The 20,478-nt window shown below is 35.6% G+C and overlaps 1 protein-coding gene and 1 long non-coding RNA gene across 3 annotated transcripts in view; both read right to left on the reverse strand.

Moving 5' to 3' along the window:
• Window positions 1–20,478, reverse strand: part of LOC145425228 (protein TANC1-like) — a 192,904-nt gene that overhangs the window by 93,468 nt on the left and 78,958 nt on the right. The window lies entirely within an intron of this gene.
• LOC145425272 (uncharacterized) lies at window positions 828–6,747 on the reverse strand. Its single transcript, XR_013905929.1, has 4 exons — window positions 6,715–6,747; window positions 5,703–5,734; window positions 4,614–4,640; window positions 828–2,020 (listed from the first exon to the last, which is right to left on the reverse strand). It is a non-coding gene; the product is annotated as an uncharacterized LOC145425272 (long non-coding RNA).

A 20,478-nucleotide genomic window follows, 5' to 3' on the forward strand; every position in this document is an offset into this window, starting at 1 on the left:
GTTCACAAACCTCAGTCTGGCATCTGAATAGACGGCATGGCCTTTGTCCAACACACGGTTTAGATCTGCTCTGGTAATAAATTCATCCTCGTGTAAGAATGACAGGAAAACCAAACTGTTAGCCATGCATTGCTGATTCCGGTACTTTCCATACCTAGGAGCGGCCTGGCTTCGGGAAGCACAGACGCTACTCACTCGTGGACGACTTTCACTGTTTGTAACCTGTACATGAGACTGTCCTGGAGCTTGTCCATCATGCTGTGTTTGTACAGTTAGCTGGGGTTCAGTCTGGATTAGCTGCATAACTTCAGGCTCTGGGACAGACACTGAGGGGACACTTCTCTTTACCACATCTGCATAAGACACTGTGGCTGTCTCTTCATCATGCTGTGTTTGTACAGTTAGCTGGGGTTCAGTCTGGATTAGCTGCATAACTTCAGGCTCTGGGACAGACACTGAGGGAACACCTTTCTTTACCACATCTGCATAAGACACTGTGGCTGTCTGAACACTGCTCTGCACTTCAGTGCTGGGAAAAGTTGAAACACACACCTTTACCTGCTCACTGCTCTGAGAAACATTCAGCTGTTCTTTCTCCTTCTGACGTCTAAGCTTCTGAGACTGCGACCTTTGACCTTTTCTTGGCATTTTGCTGAAGTACAACCTGGAGCTTATATGTGGTTATACACAAATGTAAACAAAACTGAACCTTGAAACACAGAAAAACGTATAACTCCTCAAATTACTGTTAAATCTGAGAAATGTACTATTATATATAAAAAGCTGATTTTCTACTCCAAACTCAAAATAAAGGAAATTCAAAGTTCTCTGGAAACAATTTGATCCGTTTTATTGTAGCTCTTTTTGAAACTGTATAATTTTACTTATATTTTTTTAACCAGACTGGTAAATAATTACAACTTCTGTAAAATGATATGCAGAATAAATCTCAACAATCAACAGGCTATATTAAAAGTCTTAGCTCTTAGGGGAGTTTATGTAAATCTTTCAGATATCTAAAATTGAAATCAAATATATGGAGCTTTGGTGGTGTGGTGATAAGATGACTGGTGATGAGGATTCTCCAGCTGGATTTTCTGCAGCAGTCAGGAAACAGGAAGTCCTCAGGCGCTTCTCGATGACAATACTAACTGAATACTTACACTGAGTGACAAAATGGGTTTGTCCTTAAATAATAGTACTATAAACTTGCAGTCAAATGTTATAGCCAATGAAACAGACTAACAGACTGGATCTAATTTATTATTTATCTGAATGTATGTATTACAAAATAACCAGATTATCTTATTACAAATAAACTTATAAAAAGGTGATATTTTATACAATTGATCAAAGTAAGCCAAACTAGCAGTCCAAACTAAAGTCTAATGCAAAATTAAAATGACAAATGTAGGGCTGTGTAAGTAGTTTCTACTAAAAGTTCTACTGTACTGTAATTCTACTACTGTATATTCAACTTGTAATTTCCAGCAAAATGACTGAATGTGAGAGAGTTTAAAGACAGGAAAGAAAGAGCAGTGAGAGCAGAGATCTCTCAGAATTCTGTAACAGATAGATCAAGTTCTGGTAACTTGGATTTCTGAAAATTGGATTCTGAAAAGGATTTCTGAAAACTTGGATTCTCAAATTAGATAGAGCAGTAGAGATAGAGGGATACAAGATGGAATGGCTTTCAAATTAGATAGAGCGGTAGAGAGAGGGATACAAGATAGAATGGCTTTCAAATTAGATAGAGCGGTAGAGAGAGGGATACAAGATAGAATGGCTTTCAAATTAGATAGAGCGGTAGAGAGAGGGATACAAGATAGAATGGCTTTCAAATTAGATAGAGCGGTAGAGAGAGGGATACAAGATAGAATGGCTTTCAAATTAGATAGAGCGGTAGAGAGAGGGATACAAGATAGAATGGCTTTCAAATTAGATAGAGTTGGGAGAGTGATAGGATAGACAGAATTGCTTATAATGATAGAGAGAGAGAGGATCTTCTGCAGCAGGTCACCTGTAAGACACAAAAGGCCTGGAATTAGTCATATTTCCAACATGCTTGGATTTACCATATTCTTCAGACTATATGGCACACCTAAAATCCTGTCATTATCTCAAAAACATACAATGTGCCTAGCGTATCGATTCTGGTTATGCTTACTGACCTCAAACGGGATTTCTGTGGTACACAGCGCTCAAAATTCTGTCAAATATTTTAGTAATACTTTGGTAAGCTACAAAGCTGCGCTGCTTGATGTATTGTCAGAGCATTATGGCTACCATAGTCAGGACCCTCGTAGAGTAATTCGTATGGTGCTTCAACATAACATTATGGTGTGTGTACAAGGACCTGGCACGTGCTAAGAGACATGCTTATGAAGCAGATTTCAAACTGATCAACCCATGAAGAGTTTGATGAATTTGTGGATGAGGAATGAACTGAAAAAGTGAGTGTATTGTTCTGTATTTTATGTGTTACAACTGAACAGTGTTGAGAGTTGTTTATGAATGACTTGAATAAAGTTTGACTTATCTGACTGTTTGGCTTAATCTGCCTTAAAAACAGGCTTGTTTATTGACATTATGCCTTATAATCTCAAAAATACAATACATGTAGGGCTTTAAATACTAAAGAGTTCTACAGTAAATTATTGGACTGAACAGAATGACAATGTTTAACAAATGATGGTGGAACTGTTATAAGGACATTTTTACGTTCTATTAAAACAATAAACTAAGTCTATAAACTCAAACCAAGACGTGCTGCTACAGTAACTTACTGTAAATATTATATGGTCCAACAAAACCAACACACTGAGGTTACAGCAGACAGTTTCAGGCCACTCTGTATGAATTTTGGCAAAATGAGAAATTTGGAGACAGCTAGTTTCTACACAGCAGTTTCTACATATTTCAGTCACATTTGGGGCATGTTTGATACACAGCAATAAGCACTACACTAAATCTATAATAAACGTATCATAGCTGATATAAAGGCCTAATTAGCAAAATTTAGTATGATGATAATTTCTTTGTAGATCATTTCATGATAAAAAAAAGAACAGAAGTGAGTGCTGTATCTGAGCTGTTGCATGTAAGATCTTTGCTGGAGATTCCCACATTTCTTAAACAAACAAACAAACAAACAAACATGACTTTCAGACACAGTTCATCTTTTGTAAATTAGGGCAGGATTATTTTCAAAAAACAGCCTTGATAAAAATATCAGGCCACTATAAAATGTCTTATGTTTATGTTTTCATCCCACCTATATTTTGCAAGTCATTATGACAAATTACAAAAAGCAGTTTTTAGGCAGTGATTTAAGGGAAGAAGCTTTTGAAATCCACAATGCCCTACCACCAGTGGTCTCAAACTCTGGTCCTTAAGGCCTGGTGTCCAGAAACTTTTCTGTGTGTCCCTGTTGCAACACACCTGAATAACATTAGTAGGTCATTAGCAAAACTCTACAGAACGTGACTGCATGCTGAGGTGGTAATTCAGCCATTTGATTCATGTTATAGCAGCTCATGAGTGAATGAACATGATGCAATGAAAGTACTTTTAGAAGTACATTTTTCCAAACACTTAAATTACTTAAATTTGAGTAGTCTTAGGGGATGTCACTTCAGCACACAGTGAAATTCTATCCTCTCACTAATGACCTACAAATGTTATTCAGGTGTTTTGTAACAGGGACGCATGGAAAAGCTTCAGGACACCGGCCCTTGAAGAGTGGAGTTTGAGACCCCTGTCCTATGTGAATATTTAATTGTCCCTAAACTGCTAGTCGTGAGCTGCTCTAATGTGAAACAAACACATATAGTTCTGTAAAGGTTTACAAAGAGATTTCTAAGGATCTGGAGACCCCAGAAAACAGAAACCCTCCCAGATGTTGTAGCTGAACAGGCAAAAACAAGTTGCCTAATAATATCTCGATGATAACCAAGAGCTGTGCTGACTAACTGCACTAAACTGAATCATCTATAGTGAGAGAAAAACACCAGCATTAAAGTCAAACATGGTGCTGTTACTGTGATGTCCCAGAGTTCCTTTACTACTTCAGGACCTACATCAACTCATCAGGTCCTGGGCTTAAGTTTAATCACACTTAGGATCTGAAGCACACAAGCAAGTCCAATTGAATGAATGAAACAAAACACTTGGTGTAAACGAATCAGTCTGGACTTTAATGAAATTAAGATTCTTGGTATGACTTGAAAACCCTATATTGGGCCTTAATTAAGACTTTTTTCTTTTCTTTTTTTGCCTGTCCTGTTTGGATCTAATTATGACAATTCTGAAATTATAGTGGACCAAAATCAACCAGTGATGTAAACCAGTCATTACCAGTTACTGTAAATGCTTGATGGTAATTGTTGCTATCAGGGCATCCACAGCTGGGTATTAGAGACCAACATGTTTTTACATTAGACCAGGTTGTTCTGGTTCAAAAATGAAATCATCACTTTAAAACTGCTTTTTGTATTTATCCAGGTCATCCTTGTTAGATGATTTGAAACATGTGAAAAAAGCATAAACAAAATAAATCTGCAAGGAAGAAAGACCTTTCTCAGCACTGTACCGCAGACAAAACCTTTACTTACCAGACTTGAGACGATCAGATCAGTATCCTAGAGAAAGGAAACAACACATCAGATCACTGTTTAATGACTTAGACTGTTGAACCTCTTCGCACACAATCCAATTTACTGTGACATGAAATAACTAGTAAAATCCTCAATTTCTCCAAGCCTTTATGAACTCACTGTAGTCTGAAGAGGACAAACTTCAGTTACAGAGTCTCACATGGTGATAACATGTGTAATAAAGGCATGCATACTACAGAAGTGCAAAGAAGAGGCACCAATATTTGTTGGTACAGATTATGGCTTTTTAGCTCCATCATTTTCTATCACAAGTCAGTGCTTAATAAAGTGTGAAAAAACCACAACTGTTAGAATCAACGGAAAACCTCATTAGGTTTTAGTTCTGATCTGAATATGTAAATCCTAAAATACATGTAAATTCTGACATGTTATAGTAACAACAGTGGCACACCATTTTGCAATTACAAAAATTATAATAAAGAGTCCTTCCATTGTACCTGTTGGCAGGAATCTTTTTGTATTTTGCAATATTTCCCTTTTATATAAAATTTTAAACACATTGTATCAAGCAAATTATTAAGAAACTGATTTAAACTTATTGTATATAAATTACACACAGGCTTTAACATACACAACATTGCCTACTCACAACTCTGGTTCTCTGAGTTTTTTTATTATTGCTTAAATGTTTAACCTACCACTTCTGTTCACTCAGGCAAAAATACTTCTATAGTGGTCTGACTTTAATGTAATACATAAGCAGAATATGAGTGAAGATATAAATCAACAACTGTGGTGCTCTGCTACGTAAATCCACAAACAAACGGAGAACACAAACAACTGTATAAAAAAACAGTTGTTTGTGTTCAAACATAAAAATCAGACACAAATGGCCTGTTAAACTTCAGGGACAGTCAGAGGTCATGTGTGGGGCCTTTGCTGCTACAAGGTATAAATTCTGACCATTTGATTTTGCCCATCAATAAATGGTAATGTCACAAAAACCAAACTACGTTAGGTAAGTTGCTAAACATGTTACACAGTGACAATGTCATATTACTGCAGTTACAATTGCTGCTTACTTACCAGCAAACGCAAAACCAAAGTTCTGTTTCACTCTGTAACAAAAGAACAAAAATACAGAATCAGACAACTGAAATCAGCATCAGAGTCAATACTGCATCACAATCTGTAGTGAAAAAAAAAATCTGTTAAATTCTTTGTTTACAACAGCTTTACTATAAACACCCCATCTTCTCTTTCTGCACCTTATTAAAGATTTCTGTCTTTATTAAGGTGATGTGTCGTTTTATCCATCTGCAATAAGCCACAGAAATTCCTCATTAACGTAAAGCTCTAATACTTTGGTGCTATTACATAACACAGCAGATACCACAAGCAATGATTTGCTCGCATTGCACACTTGATCAAATGATAACATCACAGTTTCAAAGCATGCAACAATCACAAATAATACTTGATACTATAAATGCTTGATGGTAGTTCTTCGTATCAGGGCTTCCACAACTGGGTATTAGAGACCAGCATGTTCTCACATTAGAACAGATAGCTCTGGTTTGGTTTTCTCTGCTTCATACGTGAAATCATCACTTTAAAATGCTTTTTTGTATTTATTCATATCATCCCTGTTAGATGATTTGAAACATGTGACAAAAAAGCATGAACAAAATAAATCTGCAAGGAAAAAAAAGAATTTTCCCAGCACTTTACCTCAGACAAAATGAACTCACTTTAGTCTAAAGAGGGCAAAATTTAATTGCAGAGTCTCAAATGGCCTTAACATGTGTAATAAAAACAATAATTACTAGAGAAATGCTTTGATAAGCCTTTAAAATTAAAATTAGACATAAATGGCCTATTAAACTTCAGGGACATTTTTAGGGACACTCAGAGATCTAGTCGGGGTGGGGGGGTGGGGGGGGGGGGGGGGCTTTACTGCTTATAAATCCTAAATGTGTTTTTGCCCATGAGCAAATGGCAAGATATCACAGAAAGCCAAACTATTGTATATAAATTGCTAAACATGTTACACAATCCCAATTTCATATTGCTTCAGTTACAATCACTGTTTACTTGCCAGCAAAGGCAAAACCAAGCTTCTAGTTCACTCTGTGTAACAAAAGACAAAGAACAAAAGTACAGGATCAGAAAACTCAAATCAGCATCAATACTGCATCACTCTCTGTTGTCAAAAAGATTCACTAAACTTCTTTGTTTACTACAGCTGGAATACAAACAACAACTCTCCTCTGTTTTCTTTGGTCTACATCTCATTTAAGATTGCAAAACACTCATACATGAAAAACTGCACGGTGTATATTTTTAAGGCTTTAATATTTGAGGTGGTCTGCATTCAAATTCTACTTCCTAAAATATTACCAACTGCACATAGTATCATTAAATATGCTGTAGTTTTAAAATAAATATCTATGTACCATACTACTAATAATATACTGCCATATTTTATTTATGTGAAGGTGGGCTGTTGTTTATTTCATTAATTTTCCACAAAGTGAGAATTTAAACTGTGCTGCAGATTTAGGTTGGCACAAACAAGCCTTGTTAAACAGTTCTTAAAAATTAAAGTCTACAAATTAGGAGTTCTTAATATTCTTGGGCTATGTCCACATGTACACAGGTACTTTTGAAAATGGAGATTTTTCTATCCGTTTGCACCTTTCGTCCACACTTAAACGGCGTTTTCGGTCACTGAAAAACTAAAAACGCTTGCCAGGATATTTTTGAAAACTCCGTTTTTGCATTTATGTGTGGACAGGGACACGGAGAAAACGCAGCGCCTTTTTTGACGTCACACTGTGCGCCACGTTATTGTTTCAATGAAATGCATTTCTACAATACGGTTACTGTTAATTGTTCTCTCTGCAGTGTTTAAATGCTTACATATGCGCACACAGTTACTGTCCCCCCACACATATGACTCTGTTCTGCTTTTATGCCCCATCTTTGTTTGCTATTTCCCACCGAGGCTTCTAGACTTCTGATTGGCCAACATTTCTACACTTTAGGAATATATCGCCACCTGTTGCTTTGGTAGGTTCCTAGCAGAGTTTTCCTTCATTTCTGCGTTTATGTGTGGACGGGATTGTTTTTTAAAACGAAAACGTAAAGTCTCAGTTTTCAAAAATACCCGTGTATGTGGGGACATAGCCTATGTTTAATCCTCAGTTTCTCCCCCCCCCCTTTCTCTTAATTAATCCACAAGACCTGGACAAACGTGACTCTTTTTCTCCCGTGTTCGGTCAGAGGCGGTAAAATGGCTCCTTTGATCTTGCCGACAGCTGACACTGAATCTAAGATGGCGGTTCGTTAAAATCTTTACAGCATAAAGAATGAGGCCGTTTTAACCAACTGATTTGTGAAGAGAACTAACTGCACCTTATGTAACAGACTGACAAACACGAACACACCAAATGTAATTAATAAAACAACACATCAACCGTGGTTCACAGTCAAATTTTCATTTCACACTGGGCTCAAAGGAGCGCTAGGCATTAGCATCGGGTTGTTAGCTCATCAAACACTCCTTTTACATACAAAAATGACAAAGTTTCACTAAGAAAAAGCAACCACTGTGTTACTCTAATATGAGTTATACCTCGGTTGGCTTTATAAATCACTAAAAGAACTCGTTAAATCGCACAAACAGACTATAAACATTTAGGAGAGAAGAGGAGAAGCAGAGCAGCAGCACTCACCCAGAGCGGACTCAGCGAAGTGTGCGGAAAGGCGGATGTCCGGCAGTCAGGTAAAAGATGAGGCGTTCACGGGTAGTAGGAAATTCCAGTATTACACACAATGGGCATTGTAAACATCAAAAATGTAGGTGATTTTAAATATTCTATACAATATTTATTTGCTACAGAAAAAACTCGCAGAACTTTAAATCTATAACTTGAATAAATATTATTAGAAGGCTCTACTCCTGAACACCAACACCAAAGAGCTGAGTTCACCAGACCTGAAAAAAAACAACAACAACCAGTCCAGGACAGTCAGTCTGCAAAGATGTTTTAAAGACAAATATATATATATAAACATTATCCATTAAGGATTCCCCTCAAAACAAATGACTATAATTTCCTAACCGTAAGGGCTAGAACGGTCACTGCACCGTTTTGTTCAGAAGAGATGGGGGAATCTTCAAGTGTTGACAATTTATCATTAAAATGTGAATTTTTAGAGATATATGACATGGATGACTTGTTGACTTAGAAGCCACGAATTCCCGAATATGCAAATAGTATGATTAAGCATAAATACTACATTTAGTAGAAATACTATGTTTTAGCACAAATAGTATAAAAAGCAGAAATACTGTAATTTAGCAGAAATACTATATTAGGCACAAATTCTATGAAAAGCAGAAATAGTATGATTTAGCAGAATAGTAATATATAGAAATAGTATGATTAAGCATAAATACTACATTTAGTAGAAATACTGTTTTAGCACAAATCCTATAAAAAGCAGAAATACTATAATTTAGCAGAAATACTATATTAAAATTAAAAATGCAAAAGACAATAAATGTCCCTAAGGACCTCTGAAGGTTAAACACAAATCCTATAAAAAAGCAGAAATACTATATTAGGCACAAACAGTATAAAAAGCAGAAATACTATAATTTAGCAGAAATACTATGTTAGGCACAAATAGTATAAAAAGCAGAAATACAATTATATAGCAGAAATGCTGTATTTAGAAAGAAAAATATAACATAGTAGAAATAGTATGATTTGGCAGAAATACTATATTTAGCACATATACTGTAACATGACAGAAATTACTCCAATTAGTAGTAATACTTTAACATAACACAAATGTTATGATTTGGCACAAAAATCATGATTTGGCAAAAATACTATGATTTAGCAGAAATACTATGATTGAGCAGAAGTACTAAGATGTAGTAAAAGTACTTTGATTGAACAGAAATACAATTATGGAGGAGTAATACTTTAAAATGGGAGAAATATTGATACACACACACACATACACAGAGCCTAAAGGGAAGAGTATTTGTGCCATGGAGTGTTAACAAGAATGTGAGGTCCATATTATCAAAAGCTGGTAAAATCATAAAAGTTTGCAGAATTGTAATAAATGATGAATATGAATTACTGGTCTGTGACAGTGTATTAATTTGTAGGGAAAAAAAACATGTTGACCAAGGTGGAATCGAACCAACGATCTTTGGCTTGCAGAGCCGTGTCATTACCAACTGCGACACTGGGAAAGAGAGCGGCCGCTTTGGAAAAACAGGCTGATGAGGAGTCAGAATTAGATCGCGGTGAGAGGCGAAAAACACAGTTTTTTGGAGTTACAAAACGTTGTGTAACTAAAAAACTAGGTGGACTAGAAGCATAATTCTTCTACTGGCTGAATCAGCGGACTTTGGTGTACTTTGACTGCGATTTTCATTGCTCTCTGTACATCTGTCGCTGAGATATGACGAGAGAGGAAACGGGAGACCTCAGATATGATTGGCTGGCTGGGAGGCCGTGCAGGCTGTGATCTGTATACTTGAATGTCTGAGTCCTCACAGAGGATTGGCTGCCTGGGGACCTGGCAGAAATATATAGAAATAGTATGATTAAGCATAAATTCTATAAAAAGCAGAAATAGTATATTAAGCACAAATCCTATAAAAAGCAGAAATAGTATATTAAGCACAAATCCTATAAAAAGCAGAACTATATTAAGCAGAAATCTTATGAAATAGCAGAAATTGTATGATTTAGCACAATAGTAATAAGTTAAACAGAAAAATTGGAAAAGCAAAATGGACAGCTGAAAAAATGCTGAACATGCTGAGGGTCCCTCAAATATACTTGTTAAATGAAAAAAATCGGCAAAAAAAATATAACAGCCACACAATCACAAATATGGACACATAAGGAAACACACAGTCACCCAGTCACCCAGTCTAAATATATTGAATTTGAATCTTAGAATGAGATCATCTGATTAAAAGCCTTTCTCTTTCTCTCTCTCTCTCTCTCTCTCTCTCTCACTCTCTCTCTCTCTCACACACACACACACACACACACACACACACACATACACACAGGGAGAGAGAAGTAAGTTTCTAGGTCAGCCTGGGAGCTGCTGAATTTGAATCCACCAATCAGAGAGCCTGTGCACTTTTTCCCTCCAAAACAGGTGCTTCTGTTTACACACGCAGCACAGAGAGGCACAGGATTTTTGCAGTCTATTTCTCATAATGACGACTCACCTCAAACAAATGACCATAATTTCCTAACCGTAGAGGCTAGAACGGTCATTCTTACACCGTTTTGTTCAGAAGAGATGGGGGAATCTTCAAGTGTTGACAATTTATCATTAAACTGCCTGGGGACCTGACAGAAATATATAGAAATACTATGATTAAGCATAAATACTACATTTAGTAGAAATACTATGTTTTAGCACAAATCCTATAAAAAGCAGAAATACTATAATTTAGCAGAAATACTATATTAAGCACAAATCCTATAAAAAGCAGAAATACTATATTAGGTACAAATCCTATAAAAAGCAGAAATACTATATTAGGCACAAATAGTATAAAAAGCAGAAATACTATAATTTAACAGAAATACTATGTTAGGCACAAATCCTATAAAAATAATAAATACTATAATTTAGCAGAAATACTATATTAGGCACAAATCTTATGAAAAGCAGAAATAGTATGATTTAGCAGAAATACTGTATTTAGCACAAGTACCGAAAAGTACCAGAAATACTATGATTTAGCAGAATAGTAATAACTTACAAAATTACAAATATGGAGGAATATTGAAACACAAATGCACAGAGGGACACACAAACACAGGCTCTAATCCAGTCAACCAGTCTAACTATATTCAATTTAAATCCTACAATGACATGCTGCCAAATAAGGGCAGGGTCCTCTCTCTCCCACTAAACACACACACACACACACACACACACACACACACACACACACACACACACACACACACAGAGGGAGAGAGCTGCCGAATTTAAATCCACCAATCAGAGTGGCTGTTTACGTTTTCCCGCTAAAACAGGTGCATCCTTTTTACACACGCAGCACAGAGAGGCACAGGATTATTGCAGCCTATTTCTCATAGTGATGACTCCCCTCAAACAAATGACCATAATTTCCTAACCGTAGGGGCTAGAGCCGTCATTCTTACACCGTTTTGTTCAGAAGAGATGGGGGAATCTTCCAGTGTTTACAATTTATCATTAAAATATGAATTATTAAAGATATTTGACTTGTAATGCACCATAACTGAGTAGAGCGAAGCAAAAACTGCCTTGACTTGCCCTCAAACAACGCTTTCTAACTCGAAATCTATTTGGAGTATCGATATCATTCTTTCACCGTAAGAGACAGCAGGCTTTGGTGAACAGTCATGGAAATTTTCAGGTCTCTGTGGAAATCCAACAAAAAGTTATGACGAGAGAAAAAAGTGGTTCATTTCCACAGTTTGAAATCTGAAGAAATCTGAGCGAAGGACGAATTTCCTACCCTCAAACAAGTCCAACTCATTTCAGAACGGTAATAGGTGAGAAAGAAATTCTTGAATTGTGAGCGTCAGGAGTGTCTGAAGATATACCGGGACAAGCCTCATGTCTTAACTTTGCTTCGTTAAGGAGATATGACGATTCGAATATGCCTCTCATTACAGAAATGCAGCGATGATTTTGAACAAGCTCTCCATTCACTTTATATGGAGAGTTTTCTGACATTGTGTTAGTCTGAGGAGATTTGCAAAAATTCTATAAATCCCACAACAATGATGGTGACATTTTCTGAAAGCCAGCAAAAATACCTACGTTTTGATATATAATTTGTGGAAGTTGAGTGAAAATTGAGCAAGTAGCAAACAGTTGTTCGGACATGAAGAGAAGACTGCAAAAGCTTCAGTGTCACACTGGAAGCCAAGAGCATAGCAACCATAACAACGCATGTATTTTGTGAAAAATCACAATTTTGCAACTCAAAACTTTAAGAGGCATAAAAGTAAAACGGTAAAATATTTGAAAAAGCTGAAACATACATGAATAGCCCAATAATTTGTGAACATTTTAAAGTTTGAATGGTTGTTCTAGGTGAAAATTTGAGGAAGTAGTTAAGTTTCAAAAACAAGCAAAATTTAGCAGAATTGCTGAAGTTTCCCATTAATTTCAATGGGACAAATTAAAGGAAAAAAGTGGAATATTTTAAAAAGTATAATAGTTAAAAATACCAAAAGATATAGCCGGCATTAGCAAAAATAGCTGAATAGTTTAAAATTTGAACGGTGAAAATCGGCTGAAAATTGTGGAAGTAGTTCTACGGCGAAAAGTGTACGGAAGCAACTAGAATAAAGTATAAAGAATAAAGAGAAACAGGAACTCAATAGTGTGGATGCTTAAAGCATCCACACAATAAAGAATAAAGAGAAACAGGAACTCAATAGTGTGGATGCTTAAAGCATCCACACAATAATAAAGAATAAAGAGAAACAGGAACTCAATAGTGTGGATGCTTAAAGCATCCACACAACTAGAAAAATTTGCATTTCCTGCGAAAATGCAGTGTGGATGCTTAAAGCTGAAGCTGTATGCAAAAAGTAGCTGAAAAAGCTGAAAAGTTGCAGAAATTGTAAAAACTTTGCAGAAGCAAAAGAAGTTTGCTAAAATGGAATAACTTAGCAGAACTGCAATATCTTAGAGGAAACATAATACTTGGCAGAAATACAATAGCATAGCAGAATTTAGCAGAAATATTGTAACTTACCAGAAACATGATAACTTCTCAAAAATACAAGAATTTAGGAGAAATAGTATAAGATAACAGAAAGAATATATTTAGCCAAAAATACTTAAACATTACAGAAACACTATGATTTAGAAAAATAGTACAACAGAGCAGAAATATTGTGATTTACCAGAGACACTGTGATGAACTATGAATATTGTAATTTTAAATTAAGACTATGTTTTAGCACAAATATTATAATTTGGCAGAAATACTATAATTTAGCACAAATACTATAAAAAGCAGAAATACTATAATTTAGCAGAAATACTATATTAAGCACAAACCCTATAAAAAGCAGAAATACTGTACTATGATTTAGTAGAAAAAACTATAATTAATCAGAAATACTATATTTGGCAGAAATACGGTATTTGGCACAAATCTTATAAAATAGCAGAAATAGTATGATTTAGCACAATAGTAATAACTTAAACAGAAAAATTGGAAAAGCAAAAATGGACAGCTGAAGAAATGATGAACATGCTGAAGGTCCCTCAACTATACTTGTTAAATGAAAAAAATCAGCAAAAAAATCTATAACAGCCACACAATCACAAATATGTACACATAAGAAAACACACATGCACAGAGAGACACACACACAAGATCCAATTCAGTCAACCAGTCTAAATATATTGAATTTGAATCTTAGAATGAGATCATCCCATTAAAAGCCTTTCTCTCTCTCTGTCACACACACACACACACACACACACACACACACACACACACACACACACACACACACACACACACACACAGGGAGAGAAAAGTGAGTTTCTAGGTCAGCCTGGGAGCTGCTGAATTTGAATCCACCAATCAGAGAGCCTGTGCACTCTTTCCCTCCAAAACAGGTGCATCCTTTTTACACACGCAGCAGCACAGAGAGACACAGGATCATTGCAGTCTATTTCTCATAATGATGACTCCCCTCAAACAAATGACCATAATTTCCTAACCGTAGGAGCTAGAACGGTCATTCTTACACCGTTTTGTTCAGAAGAGATGGGGGAATCTTCAAGTGTTGACAATTTATCATTAAAATATGAATTTTTAGAGATATATGACACGGATGACTTGTTGACTTAGAAGCCACGAATTCCCCAATATGCAAATTTGAATACCTGGAGCCCACATACATGATTGGCTGGCTGGGAAGCTGTGCAGGCCCTGATTTGTGGATTTGAATTCCTCAGCCCTCAGATATGATTGGCTGGCTTAGAAGCCATGAAGTCCCCAATATGCAAATTTGAATGCCTCAGGACACATATATGATTGGCTGGGAAACCGTGCAGGACCTGATTTGAAAATTTGAATGTCTAAGTCCTCACAGAGGATTGGCTGCCTGGCGACCAGGCAGAAATATATAGAAATACTATGATTAAGCATAAATACTACATTTAGTAGAAATACTATGTTTTAGCACAAATCCTATAAAAAGCAGAAATACTATAATTTAGCAGAAATACCATATTAAGCACAAATCATATAAAAAGCAGAAATACTATATTAAGCACAAATTCTATAAAAAGCAGAAATACTATATTAAGCACAAATCCTATTAAAAGCAGAAATACTATATTAAGCACAAATCTTATGAAATAGCAGAAACAGTATGATTTAGCACAATAGTAATAAGTTAAACAGAAAAATTGGAAAAGCAAAATGGACAGCTGAAAAAATGCTGAACATGCTGAGGGTCCCTCAAATATACTTGTTAAATGAAAAAATCAGCATAAAAATGCACAGGGAGAGAGAAGTAAGTCTCTAGGTCAGCCTGGGAGCTGCTGAATTTGAATCCACCAATCAGAGAGCCTGTGTACTTTTTCCCGCCAAAACAGGTGCATCTTTTTACACACGCAGCAGAGAGAGGCACAGGATTATTGCAGCCTATTTCTCATAGTGAGGACTCCCCTCAAACAAATGACCATAATTTCCTAACCGTAGGGGCTAGAGCGGTCATTCTTACACCGTTTTGTTCAGAAGAGATGGGGGAATCTTCCAGTGTTAACAATTTATCATTAAAATGTGAATTTTTAGAGATATACGACATGGATGACTTGTTGACTTAGAAGCCACGAATTCCCCAATATGCAAATTTGAATACCTGGAGCCCACATACATGATTGGCTGGCTGGGAAGCTGTGCAGGCCCTGATTTGTGGATTTGAATTCCTCAGCCCTCAGATATGATTGGCTGGCTTAGAAGCCATGAAGGCCCCAATATGCAAATTTGAATGCCTCAGGACACATATATGATTGGCTGGGAAACCGTGCAGGCCCTGATTTGAAAATTTGAATGTCTAAGTCCTCACAGAGGATTGGCTGCCTGGGGACATGGCAGAAATATATAGAAATACTATGATTAAGCATAAATACTACATTTAGTAGAAATACTATGTTTTAGCACAAATACTATAAAAAGCAGAAATACTACAATTTAGCAGAAATACTATATTATCAAGCACAAATCCTATAAAAAGCAGAAATACTATATTAGGCACAAATCCTATAAAAAGCAGAAATAGTATGATTAAGCATAAATACTACATTTAGTAGAAATACTATGTTTTAGCACAAATAGTATAAAAAGCAGAAATATTATAATTTAGCACAAATAGTATAAAAAGCAGAAATATTATAATTTAGCACAAATAGTATAAAAAGCAGAAATATTATAATTTAGCACAAATAGTATAAAAAGCAGAAATACTACATTTAGTAGAAATACTATGTTTTAGCACAAATAGTATAAAAAGCAGAAATATTATAATTTAGCACAAATAGTATAAAAAGCAGAAATATTATAATTTAGCACAAATAGTATAAAAAGCAGAAATATTATAATTTAGCACAAATAGTATAAAAAGTAGAAATACTACATTTAGTAGAAATACTATGTTTTAGCACAAATAGTATAATAAAGCAGAAATACTATAATTTAGCAGAAATACTGTATTTAGCACAAGTACCGAAAAGTACCAGAAATACTATGATTTAGCAGAATAGCAATAACTTACAAAATTACAAATATGGAGGCATATTGAAACAGAAATGCAGAGAGGGACACACAAACACAGGCTCTAATCCAGTCAATCAGTCTAACTATATTCAATTTAAATCCTACAATGACATGCTGCCAAATAAGGGCAGGGTCCTCTCTCTCCCACTAAACACACACACACACACACACACACACACACACACACACACACAGACAGACACAGAGGGAGAGAGCTGCCGAATTTAAATCCACCAATCAGAGTGGCTGTTTACGTTTTCCCGCCAAAAAAGGTGCATCTTTTTACACACGCAGCAGAGAGAGGCACAGGATTATTGCAGTCTATTTCTCATAGTGACGACTCCCCTCAAACAAATGACCATAATTTCCTAACCGTAGGGGCTAGAACGGTCATTCTTACACCGTTTTGTTCAGAAGACATGGGGGAATCTTCCAGTGTTTACAATTTATCATTAAAATATGAATTATTAAAGATATTTGACTTCTAATGCACCATAACTGAGTAGAGCGAAGCAAAAACTGCCTTGACTTGCCCTCAAACAACGGTTTGTAACTTGAAATCTATTTGGAGTATCGATATCATTCTTTCACCGTAAGAGACAGCAGGCTTTGGTGAACAATCATGGAAATTTTCAGGTCTCTGTGGAAATCCAACAAAAAGTTATGACGAGAGAAAAAAGTGGTTCATTTCCAGACTTTGAAATCTGAAGAAATCTGAGCGAAGGACGAATTTCCTACCCTCAAACAAGTCCAACTCATTTCAGAACGGTAATAGGTGAGAAAGAAATTCTTGAATTGTGAGCGTCAGGGGTGTCTGAAGATATTCGGGGACAAGCCTCATGTCTTAACTTTGCTTCGTTAAGGAGATATGACGATTCGAATATGCCTCTCATTACAGAAATCCAGCGGTGATTTTGAACAAGCTCTCCATTCACTTTATATGGAGAGTTTTCTGACCTTGTGTTAGTCTGAGGAGATTTGCAAAAATTCTATAAATCCCACAACTATGATGGTGACATTTTCTGAAAGCCAGCAAAAATACCTACGTTTTGATGTATAATTTGTGGAAGTTGAGTGAAAATTGAGCAAGTAGCAGGAAGTTGTTCGGACATGAAGTGAAAATTGCAAAACCTTCAGTGGCACACTGGAAGCCAAGAGCATAGCAACCATAACAACACATGTATTTTGTGAAAAATCACAATTTTGCAACTCAAAACTTTAAGAGGCATAAAAGTAAAACAGTAAAAGATTTGAAAAAGCTGAATCATACCTGAATAGCCCAATAATTTGTGAACATTTTAAAGTTTGAATGGTTGTTCTAGGTGAAAATATGAGGAAGTAGTTAAGTTTCAAAAACAAGCAAATTTTAGCAGAATTGCTGAAGTTTCCCATTCATTTCAATGGGACAAATTAAAGGAAAAAAGTGGAATATTTTAAAAAGTATAATAGTTAAAAATAGCAAAAATCATAGCAGGAATTAGCAAAAATAGCTGAATAGTTTAAAATTTGAACGGTGAAAATCGGCTGAAAATTGTGGAAGTAGTTTAACGGCGAAAAGTGTACGGAAGCAACTAGAATAATAATAATAACTAGAAAAATTTGCATTTCCTGCGAAAATGCAGTGTGGATGCTTAAAGCTGAAGCTGTATGCAAAAAGTAGCTGAAAAAGCTGAAAAGTTGCAGAAATTGTAAAAACTTTGCAGAAGCAAAAGAAGTTTGCTAAAATGGAATAACTTAGCAGAACTGCAATATCTTAGAGGAAACATAATACTTGGCAGAAATACAATAGCATAGCAGAATTTAGCAGAAATATTGTAACTTACCAGAAACATGATAACTTCTCAAAAATACAAGAATTTAGGAGAAATAGTATAAGATAACAGAAAGAATATATTTAGCCAAAAATACTTAAACATTACAGAAACACTATGATTTAGAAAAATAGTACAACAGAGCAGAAATATTGTGATTTACCAGAGACACTGTGATGAACTATGAATATTGTAATTTTAAATTGAGACTATGTTTTAGCACAAATATTATAATTTGGCAGAAATACTATAATTTAGCAGAAATACTATATTAAGCACAAATCCTATAAAAAGCAGAAATGGTATGATTAAGCACAAATACTACATTTAGTAGAAATACTTTGTTTTAGCACAAATCCCATAAAAAGCAGAAATACTGTACTATGATTTAGTAGAAAAACTATAATTAATCAGAAATACTAAATTTAGCAGAAATACTATATTAAGCACAAATACTATGAAAAGCAGAAATAGTATATTAAGCACAAATCTTATAAAATAGCAGAAATAGTATGATTAAGCATAAATACTACATTTAGCAGAAATACTATATTAAGCACAAATCCTATAAAAGCAGAAATAGTATATTAAGCACAAATCTTATAAAATAGCAGAAATAGTATGATTTAGCACAATAGTAATAAGTTAAACAGAAAAATTGGAAAAGCAAAATGGACAGCTGAAAAAATGCTGAACATGCTGAGGGTCCCTCAAATATACTTGTTAAATGACAAAAATCTGCAAAAAAATTTATTACAGCCACATAATCACAAATATGTACACATGAGCAAACACACATGCACAGAGAGACCCACACACAAGATCCAATTCAGTCAACCAGTCTAAATATATTGAATTTAAATCTTAGAATGAGATCATCCCATTAAAAGCCTCTCTCTCTCTCTCTCTCTCTCTCTCTCTCTCTCTCTCTCTCTCTCTGTCACACACACACACACACACACACACACACACACACACACACACACACACACACACACACACACACACACACACACACACAGGGAGAGAGAAGTAAGTTTCTAGGTCAGCCTGGGAGCTGGTGAATTTGAATCCACCAATCAGAGAGGCTGTGCACTTTTCCCCACCAAAACAGGTGCATCCTTTTTACACACGCAGCACAGAGAGACACAGGATCATTGCAGTCTATTTCTCATAATGACGACTCCCCTCAAACAAATGACCATAATTTCCTAACCGTAGGAGCTAGAACGGTCATTCTTACACCGTTTTGTTCAGAAGAGATGGGGGAATCTTCAAGTGTTGACAATTTATCATTAAAATATGAATTTTTAGAGATATATGACATGGATGACTTGTTGACTTAGAAGCCACGAATTCCCCAATATGCAAATTTGAATGCCTGAGACCACATATGTGATTGGCTGGCTGGGAAGCCGTGCAGGCCCTGATTTGTGGATTTGAATTCTTCAGCCCTCAGATATGATTGGCTGGCTTAGAAGCCACGAAGGCCCCAATATGCAAATTTGAATGCCTCAGGACACTTATTTGATTGGCTGGGAAACTGTGCAGGCCCTGATTTGAAAATTTGAATGTCTCAGTCCTCACAGAGGATTGGCTGCCTGGGGACCTGGCAGAAATATATAGAAATACTATGATTAAGCATAAATACTACATTTAGTAGAAATACTATGTTTTAGCACAAATATTATAAAAAGAAGAAAAACTATAATTTAGCAGAAATACTATATTAAGCACAAATCCTATAAAAAGCAGAAATACTATAATTTAGAACAAATAGTATAAAAAGCAGAAATACTATAATTTAGCAGAAATACTATGTTAAGCACAAATCCTATAAAAAGCAGAAATACTATAATTTAGCAGAAATACTATGTTAGGCACAAATCCTATAAAAAGCAGAAATACTTTAATTTAGCAGAAATACTATATTAGGCATAAATCCTATGAAAAGCAGAAATACTATGATTTAGCAGAATAGTAATAACTTATTGAAACACAAATGCACAGGGGGACACACAAACACAGGCTCTAATCCAGTCAACCAGTCTAACTATATTCAATTTAAATCCTACAATGACATGCTGCCAAATAAGGGCAGGGTCCTCTCTCTCCCACTAAACACACACACACACACACACACACACACACACACACACACACACAGACAGACACAGAGGGAGAG

This window comes from Astatotilapia calliptera, chromosome 3, assembly GCF_964374335.1.
Source record: "Astatotilapia calliptera chromosome 3, fAstCal68.1, whole genome shotgun sequence".
NCBI classification, from domain to species: Eukaryota; Metazoa; Chordata; class Actinopteri; order Cichliformes; family Cichlidae; genus Astatotilapia; species Astatotilapia calliptera.